Below are 9,710 nucleotides of genomic sequence, written 5' to 3' on the forward strand. Positions count from 1 at the left end.
GATCATCTAGAGCAATATCAGTGTCTCCATCAGCAGCTTCTGAGGTCTTCTCTGGTTCAAAGGACGGATTCTCCTCAGTGGGAGTACTTAGTTTGGCTTTTTTGCTGAGCCGGGCTTTGGCGCTACAAGTAACAAATAGAGGTTAATATGGTAAACCGGTGCAAGAAAGCAAAACTAAAATTACCATGCTTACGCAGGGACGGTCTTGAGGGGAGGCATTTGTGTGGTTGATCAGTCGCCAGAGGATGAATTGGAAGTTACCTGATAATTCGAGTCAGATGGATTAAGAGGGTATCAGAAGTAACCCGCCAAGGGATATGATTTGTTAGAATTACAAGAGACCTCTGCACAGCGCTTCCGAATCGGTGTGTCTGGTAAACCGGAGGAGGTGACTTGTTGGCCACTGTGTCGGGTTGTGCAACGAGCTTCAGGGTGTTGTGTCTTCAAAGAAAAGTGTGCATCCAAATGTGTGAGAGGATGTGAATGTTTCACTTTTCAGACTGCGCGACGAAGTTTTCGCACTGGCACACGATCTGAATTGGAGGAAAGGGAGATTACCTCTACGTGGTCAGCACGGCTAGCTTCTGCATCATCCTGATAATGATCATTGTCAATAAGATGCATGAAAAATGAGCCAAGGGAGTCAAGTTCTACCTCTGGTTCCGAGTCATCAACATCTTCGGGCAGATCAGAGGACTCGGTGGTTTTCTTCTTTGCTGGCCTCTTTGTGGCCTTGCTCTTAGCATGAGGAGCTCTCACCGGTTTGTCTTGTGGTTTTGCCGGTTTATCTTGAGTTTTTCCTCTTCCAGAATGGATCTTTGTCCTGTAAGGATAAACAGAAGGCTATCAGATAGTGTCGAAAGGGAGACGGATTAAAAAGCAGAAAGATAAATTCTTACAGCTGGCGGTTTGTTGAAGGCATAAAAGGGACGTAGCCCGGTCTTGCTGCATTCAGATATCGGTTCATCTAACATCTTTTTGACAGACTCAGTGATCTCGTCATCAGTCATCTATATTTCAGTGTGCCATTGAGGATCCTTGACATCACAAGTATATTCATGCATTAATGTGGTGCGACGGCTTAAGGGCAAGATACCCCATGAAACCCAGCAACGGACAAGGTCAATACTGGTTAAACCGTTTGCCATAAGAGCACGGAGCTTAGCAAGCTGTGGTGCATATGTTTGTCGTTCTCTAGTAGTAAGCCGTTGAGGCAGTGGATGTTCATTGCTGAGTCGGTAAGCACGATAACCCGGCAGAGGATTTTCATCAGCAGGAGCAGTGTTCCGGCAGTAGAACCACGCCTGATTCCAATCCTTGGGGTGGCTATGATGTTTGGCATGAGGAAAATTGACTTCTTTCATGTTTTGAATCGACACCCCACCAAGTTTAGTATTGGGGCCGTCAGTAAATTCAGTACGGCGGTTCAAGTGGAAGAAGTCTCTGAAAAGTTCAATAGTCGGTTCCTCTTGCAGGTAAACTTCACAGAACACTTGGAAATTGCAAATGTTGGACACAGAGTTCGGTCCAATGTCTTGAGGGTGGAGTTGGAAGCTGACAAGCATATCACGGAAATTTTTTGATCCGGGAGGGCTAAACCCTCGGTCCAGATGCTGCATAAACACAACCACTTCTCCATCTTGAGGTTCAGGAGGATTTTCAGTACCAGGGACTCTCCAATGAATGATCTCTTTCTTTTCTAAAGCGCCAGTCACAACATACCCAGTAAGTTGCTCTTCTGTAATCCGGGAGGGAACCCAATTGCAAGAGGAGAACTGTTTGGCCATTTTTAATGATAAACTGTAAAGGAAGTTCAAATGCCAGTTCACGGTTCAGGATTGATATGCATAAGCCGGTGTCAAACCGGGGGATTTAGTAAGAGCATGTGTGCGCGTTAAATCGGATACTGATGATTAAGCAAAGATGGCGGTTTAAGAGAGGGCTAATGGTATCTGGCGGATTGTCATTTTCTAGCAGTTAAACCGCCAACAATGGGGCGGAAGGGACAGATATGAAATTCTCTGAAGTATTGCACGAATAAGTTCTACAAGTTGGTATAATAATTACAGATCTAGCGCAGTTCAGGGAAAGGAACAAATTCAAAGCCTAAAAGTGGCAACAGCACAACAGCAAAGATTCACATGGGATCTCTTCATAGGCTAAAGGACGTTATGGTGAGGAAAAGTAAACTATAGTTTTGGCCGCACAAGAAAGATATTAAGTTCATCAGGATACAATGGGCAGTAAGAGAAAGTAGTAAACACCGATGAACACTGATGAACACAGATGAAGGCATGAAACCCTAATGCAGATCTAGGGTTGGAAAAAGAAGGCTTATCGGCTTTGCAGGATCGGGGGAGAAGGGCCGTGGTTCTCTGGTACGTTCAGGTTGATGCAGCGGCCAGTGACGATGCAGAGCATGAAAGTCGAGGGCGGCGGTGGAGCTATAGGGCTCGGGAGTCGCAAGGAGGAAGAAGAAGCACGGAAGGGGAAAAGAAAGAGACCTTCCGGTCCTATTTATAAGGAAAATGGGTAAGTAAGGCAAGCGCGGGAATGAGGAGCCTGAAACGGAGAATGGGGCACAGCTGTCGCCTCGATCTTCAGAGATCAATTAATAAAAGGGAAATATTTAAGAGTTTTTTATACAGAGATGACGTCATGATGATTTACTGCAATTTTAGAAGATGACGTCATGGCGGTTTACCAAGCTCACATGAAGAAGATGTCATGGCGGTTTACAAGGATCATAGGAAGATGTTCAGGGAATTTTTCTAAGTATTTAAGATTGACATGAACAGGTTCAAATCAATCTGGGGCCTAATGTTGAGGATATAACTACTGAGTGTAAACCGCCTAGGAGGGGCCAGTTTATGCTCATCTATATTGAAGCCCATGAAGACAAGGAGTATGGCGCTCTACCATTAAAGCTTAGAGGCCCAGGGCCCGATGGCGGATTAGGGCCCATAGTAGTAAACCGCCATAGATGTATAACTTGTATTGTAAGTTAGGGAAAGGAAGAAACCGAGCCGGACACTTGTATGATCCGGCCTCGGGATTCTGTAGACCGGCCGGGCGTCAACCTATGTATATAAAGGGATGACCCGGCGGCGGTTCAGGGACAGGAAAACAACAGCCTGGGAGACAGGTAAAGCGGATTCGCTCCCTGCTCATCGAGATCAATCAATCCCACAGCAACTGGATCGTAGGCTTTTACCTTCACCGCAAGGGGCCAAACCAGTATAAACTTCTATGTCCTTTGTTCCGGTTTAACCCCTTTAAACTAATCTCATTGCGATGGCTCCATGACTAAGTCCTTCTGCTAGGACATCTGACGTGTTAATTCCACGACAAGAGCATTCCAATGCACATCTCCTGGTTATGAGACAAACCGGCTCAGTTTGCTAACAGCAAAAGAGATGTTCGGTCTTGTAGCACTGGTTAAATACATAAGCGAGCCAATAATATGAGAATATTTCAATTGGTCTCTAGCAATCCTTTGATTCTTTCAAAGCAACACACTAGCATCATATGGTGTTGGCGAGGGCTTGCAGTCACTGTAGCCAAAGTGACTCAAGATCTTTTCCACATAGTGAGATTGAAGCAATGTAATCCCACCATCATCGTCTCTTAACAACTTGATGTTCAGAATGACATCAGCCACTCCTAAATCCTTCATCTCAAAGCAACGAGATAGGAAATCCTTGACCTCCTTTATAACCTTCAGATTTGTTCCGAGAATCAGTATGTCATCAACATACATGCAAAGGATAACTCCCTTGCCCCCACCATGGCAATAGTACACACATTTATCAGCTTCGTTCGCATTCGAACTCCACTTTCGCAAAAATCTTTTCAGCTTCCGTGTGACCTTTCGTATACTCGTAGTGCGTGGCAAAAAATTTGACATCGGCTCGGCTCATTCCCGCAAACCGCGGCGCGGCGCGGCGGGTGGCAGAGGAGGAGCGCGCGTGGATGCCCCTCTTGTTCTCATGCTCATACAAATGGGGAAAGAACCTCTCTTATAAAAAGGTCCAACTCCCTCTAAACTAGCAATGTGGGACTAAACTTTAGTTCCACTCTTGCCTTGCACGAATAGACTACATAGGCCTCTAGGATTTATTAGGAATTTCTAAATCTGCTATTGGGCTAGGCCCAAAATAGACAAAATTCCAGCAATATGTGTACACGCAACAGTTCAATATGCTCATATATAAAGAATTGCATGTTACCTAATTTTTTTTAAATCTCAACCATTACTATTCTAATCAAACGGTGGAAATAATATATGTGGATGAGCGTGATCGCTTATTTGTTTTTTGTTTTAAATATATAATAGATAGATAGATGCACGTGACAACTTTCACACACATTCAACAAAATATATGCCTATACACAATATTTGTATGTAAAGCTATATACTTAAATCTCGACTATTTATATTTAAAGTTAATTGTTGAGATACTTCTATACCGCTTTCAGGTGCCAATATAGTACACACTCTGATCCAAAATAAGTGTTGTGGTTTTAATTCAACGATTTTAACTAAAACCACGACACTTTTTCTTTGGATCAGAGAGAGTAACAAAGTAGAGAGTTTATTCTTGGACCTACACATTTTATACCAAAATAATTTATAATTTAAATGAATGAAAATAATTGGCTTGTACCTGTACATCCGTATTTACTGGATGCTGAAAATTATCGTTCAAATGGGAATGAAAAAATATTATTATTATTGCGTCCTAACATGACATATCAAAGCTTAATCGGTGGGCACTCTAATTCTGCTGGCCGTGCTTTCTATGTGGTAACACGTGTATATGGATATGAACTGTTCGGCCAGCTTTGTCTGGTGAGGAAAAGATGGAAGTCCAAAATTACTTAGAGTTGGAAACTAATAGGTTTTCTTTGACGGTTGCGTGCAGTGCAAACGAACGATGCCTCTTATTTGCGGAAAAACTAATGCCCACACGTGTGGACGTTTGCACATCGCCCACATGCCTCCATTACCACTCATTTTGCCACGTATGAACAGATGACATCAGCAGAAATCTTTTTGATTTTTGGCATCAAAATGTTTTATCTCCTAATTAAAAAAGCGAATTAAAAATCTGTTTTCATCATTAAATCCGTCTCGACGAGATCTTCAAAATAGACTCCATGTTGATATGTTTCGACGAATTATTTTTTTCCCAAAAGTTGCCACAATGTTTACACTGTAGTTGCCATGGTGCTCAAACTAAAGTTGCCCTGTGGCAATTTTAGTTTGTAGATCATGGCAAATTTAGGTTTTGATGATGGCAATCCCAGTACTTTGACTATGAAAATATTTTTTTGCATGCACCATGTCAATTTTAAGTGCATGTATCATGGCAATTTTAGTTTATGGTGCATGACAAGTCTAGTTTCTTAATTCTCCATTTCATAATATGTCAAAATTTACTTTTTAATATAGAAGAAATAGTTGAAACATAACCTGGCAAATTTACTGTAAACATCATGGCAATTCATGTGCAATAGACATGGCAACTTTTAACCAAATAAAAATCGTCGAAATATATTGATATGAGATTTAGTTTTGAAGATCTCGTCGCGAGGGATTTAATGGTGAAAATGGATCTTCAATCGGATTTTTTATTTAAGAGATAAAACATTTTAAAAACTGAAAATCCAAAAAAAAATCACATGCATGCATGCGGTGACATGGCGTAGTCTGTATGTTATAGTGCATGTGGACGAATTTGGCTCCCACCACACGTGTGGGCGTTAGCGTTGTCCATTATTTGAACCTAGTGATTGCTTTTTTTACTCTGACTCAGTCCCTTTTCTAGGCTGACTCGAAACATATGTGATAAGGAGACATACTTACGTAATTTTTTTTGCAAATCACAACCATTCTTTTTAACTCTTTATGTATTGTTACATCTGAGTAGTTCGTTTTCTATCCTTTTTTAACTCTTTATCTATTGTTACATCTGAGTCGTTCGTTTTCTATTGTTTTAATAATATGATAGGTAGATTACAAACGTAAAAGCTTAGTGTTAAATAAATATAAAATGCAAATTTTCTGGTCTTATGACCAATGTTTTTGTTTTCTTATGCCAAATTTTACTAGTGAATCAATACGAATGTAACTATTTGTATTACACATGTAAGTTATTTATGATTATCGTAACCTTCATTGAAGAATAACTTATTCTGCATCCTGGGTGATGAATATCATTACTATATATATATATATATACATATGGTGGGTCTGTTCTAATAACACCCTTAAGACCCTTTTTGTGCTAACACTAGCTTATTCTGCTAACACCTTGGCACTGTCCCACGCCCGTGAACTGAACTACCCAGCCCGACAAAGCAAACCGCAACCCCCCACCCACCCCCACCTCCCGCACAACGCCCCACTCCCTCCCCCGATCCAAATGCCCCACCTCCCGTCCACCTTCTGCCGCGCCACCACCGCCCCGCTCCCATCCACCTTCTGCCGCGCCGTTGCCGCCTCGCCGCCTCGCCCCGACCTCCGTCCACCTTCTGGACCACGCCGCCCCTGGATCCTACCAACGCCGCCGGCATCTCTGCTCCACTCCGGCACCCAGCGCCCTGTCCGCCGCGCCCGGGAGTGGATCCGGTCACCTCCGACTTTGGCGCTCCTCCGGCGACCACGGTGCTCTCTCAACGCACTGCCTTCCTTACCGTGAGCCGCCCCTTCTAGCTCCTGGATGCCCGGCCATGGCTCCTCTCTTCGCCAAGCTCTCACTGTTTCCTTCCTTGCCGGCCCCGGACCACCACGAAGCCCTCTCGGCCGGATCCATCGGCTGCCGAATCCAGCGCCGGCGAGTGGATGGGCTGCCTCCCCCGCACCACCCTAGTCGGATCCGGCTGGCTGCCCCCACCCCCCCTGCCCACTTCCCCTTCGCCTCCCTCTCGAGCAAACCACCTCCGCGGATCCATGGGCCGCCGAATCCCGCGCCTACTGGCTGCCACGGCCCCCACACCGCCAGATCCCATCGAGCAGCCAACCTGTGCGGTGGCGGGCGAGGCAGCCACAGGAGGTTGATGTGGCGCCCGTTGGCGAGCAGGACGTCGCCCTACTCCGTCCGCTAGAGGGGAGCAGTGCAGTTCGGTACGCCTTCTCCCCCATCACATGCTTTGTGCATCTTCCCTACACCTACTTCCGATTGGAGAGAGACCAGCAGCGCTGGCAGGATGACCACGATAAAGGCTGCTCCGGGACTGGCAGGTGGCCAATTCCGGCAGCCGGCATCCCAGGTGAGGCAACTGCAGGAAGAAGACAGGATCCTCATCGTCAACCACCCAGTACCCCACAGCCACCCAGATCCACGCCACCATGGCCGCATGCCCTCTCCTCCCCTCACCCCCTCCCGGGTGAGCCCACTAGCCTTCGGAGCCCCGCCGGGCACCGGATCCCGTCAGCTACCTCCCGAGTCCACACCTTCCCTCTACTTTAGTGGCCGCATGAGATAGGATTCGGTCGCCGGGGACGAGATTTGCCCGTTGTGGATGAGATTCGGCGGAGGCATCGCTCCCGCATCCATAGAAAAGGCAACGCCACGGGTCAACGGGCTTCACCGCCGGCTCCGTGTGGGGCGACGACAATGGCCCCAGGATGATGACGCCGACAACGTGGCGTGCAGCTAATTGCGGCCCACTGTGTTGCTCACCGTGGCTCAGCCTGCAGTTCGCGGCCGTCACGGCAGGCCACGTTGTTGCTCTCCTCGGCGTACAGCGGCGGCGCCCGCAACATCTCCCATGCGATAAACGGCGCGAGCTCCTTCCTCCTCTCTAGCTCGGCCCTCGACCTCCTGTTATTCCCCGCGGCCAGATCCGTCATGAGCTCCCACCGCTCGACGAACTTGTGCCATGCACTTCACTGTATCTTTTTTGTACTAGTTCATTATATCTTCTTTTTGCTCACGGTTGACATTCTTGCATTTTTCCAGGTTTTGGTTGCAGTCCCACGGGCATACAGGTGCAGTACTATGCGGATTGGACATGCAGTGCGCCAGCAGAAAAAAATTGTGGATGTCCCCTATCATTATAATTTTTATGTGTTTGTTAGTGCAGCTCACTTGTTTCGTTGCTGCAGTGATCTTCTCTCTCACAGCAGTTCCCTCTATTGCCAAGTGTAAAAAAAATTGGAAGACTATAATTGGAAAAGGTTGAATCTTCTATGCAGCTCACTTTGTGGTTGTGTGGAAGAAAAATTGATGCAGTCCACTCGCCTCGTCCCTGCGGTTTTGTTTTGTTTTGTTTTGCAGCAGCTCACTTTTTGTTTTGCAGCTCACTCTTTTTTTGTTTTGTAGCTCACTCTTTTTTTCTTTAGGAAATCGTTTGTAGTGCACTCGGTAAGATAGAGAAGAGAACATCGATGTTCATTTTGAAGTCTGATTTGTTGTTTATGGGAAACACAGAGAGAAAAGGGTAGTAAGAATGGACGGTCACTTTTTATAAGCAAGTCTTTCCCTAGTGCAGTTCTGTTGGGTACTATAACTTTGATTCTGCTGTGTACTCGACGGCTGTGTGGCTGTGTAAAGAATAATGAATGAATATGTATGCTTTTAAGCTCACCATGCAGTTATAAAACTAAAACTCCTTTGTGGTTCACTTGGTAATCGAAAAAAAACACTTCGGAAAGCAGCTCACTTCTCATTACATGTGGTTTACTTGCTCATTTCCTGCGGTCCACTCGCTCGGTCTACGCACGAAAAAAATATTGAGTTTGGAAAAAACTCATGCAATTCACTTTCAGTAGTGTCGTGGCCCGTTTACGTTAGTCTTGAGGTTCACTTTCATAATATTGCGGTTCATCAACGCTCGACATGAAGTGCACTCCACCTCGTTTGTGAAACATTATGTCCCACAAAAACAAACATTATGTCCCACAAAAAGGAAATCATGCAGTGTACTTGTCCGTCTGATGAAGTGCGGGTTTAGTCTAAAGAAGTGTGATTCGCTACCTTGTTTGGGAAAATTTACGTCCCACAAAAAAGAGATCATGCAGTGCACTTGTCGGTCTGATGCAGTGCGGTTTTTGGTCAGAAAGCAGTGTGTTTTTTTGTCTGATGCAGTACATATAACGATTTTGGGTTGCGAAAAAACAGAGTGTCCGCATTTCGGTAAATTCGAAATTTCTCTTAAACCGTAAAGAATTAGAGAAAGTGTTCTACATGAAAAAGTTGTGCCTCGTCGATATCTTTCCAACAGCGTATCATTTGAATCATTCCGCCTAGCGGTTTGTAAAAATCTCACAAAAAACGGCCGCTGCCACTCGTCATCCGCCGTACGATTTTCAAAATTAACTTAAAACCGTAAGGAATCTTAAAAATATTTCAACATATGAAAGTTGCGCCTCGTCCGTATCTTTCCAATGGCGTATCACACGCCTCGTTTTGACAAACCGTTAAAAAACTAGAGTGAAAACAATACTGAAAAATTCAAAAAAAATGAATAACACAATTCCGCGATTGAGTAAATTTGAAACTGCTCTTAAACCGTAACGAATTAGAGAAAATAATAAATACGATAAAGATGCGCCTCGGTGATACCTTTCCAACGCTATATCATTTGCTTCATTCCGACGAGCGGATTAGAAGAAAACGCGAAAAAACGCTCGCTGACATTCGTCGTGAGCCACACAATTTTCAAAACTGCTCTTAAACTATGATGAATCTCGAAAAGTGTTA

General features: G+C 44.9%; 1 long non-coding RNA gene across 1 annotated transcript; it reads left to right on the plus strand.

The window, feature by feature from the left end:
• The first annotated feature begins 6,391 nt into the window (after positions 1-6,391).
• On the plus strand, positions 6,392-8,594 carry LOC123111943 (uncharacterized). The gene is made up of 2 exons (XR_006454924.1): positions 6,392-7,129; positions 7,968-8,594. It is a non-coding gene; the product is annotated as an uncharacterized lncRNA (long non-coding RNA).
• The last annotated feature ends 1,116 nt before the right edge of the window (positions 8,595-9,710 follow it).

This window comes from Triticum aestivum, chromosome 1B (assembly GCF_018294505.1).
Source record: "Triticum aestivum cultivar Chinese Spring chromosome 1B, IWGSC CS RefSeq v2.1, whole genome shotgun sequence".
NCBI classification, from domain to species: domain Eukaryota; kingdom Viridiplantae; phylum Streptophyta; class Magnoliopsida; order Poales; family Poaceae; genus Triticum; species Triticum aestivum.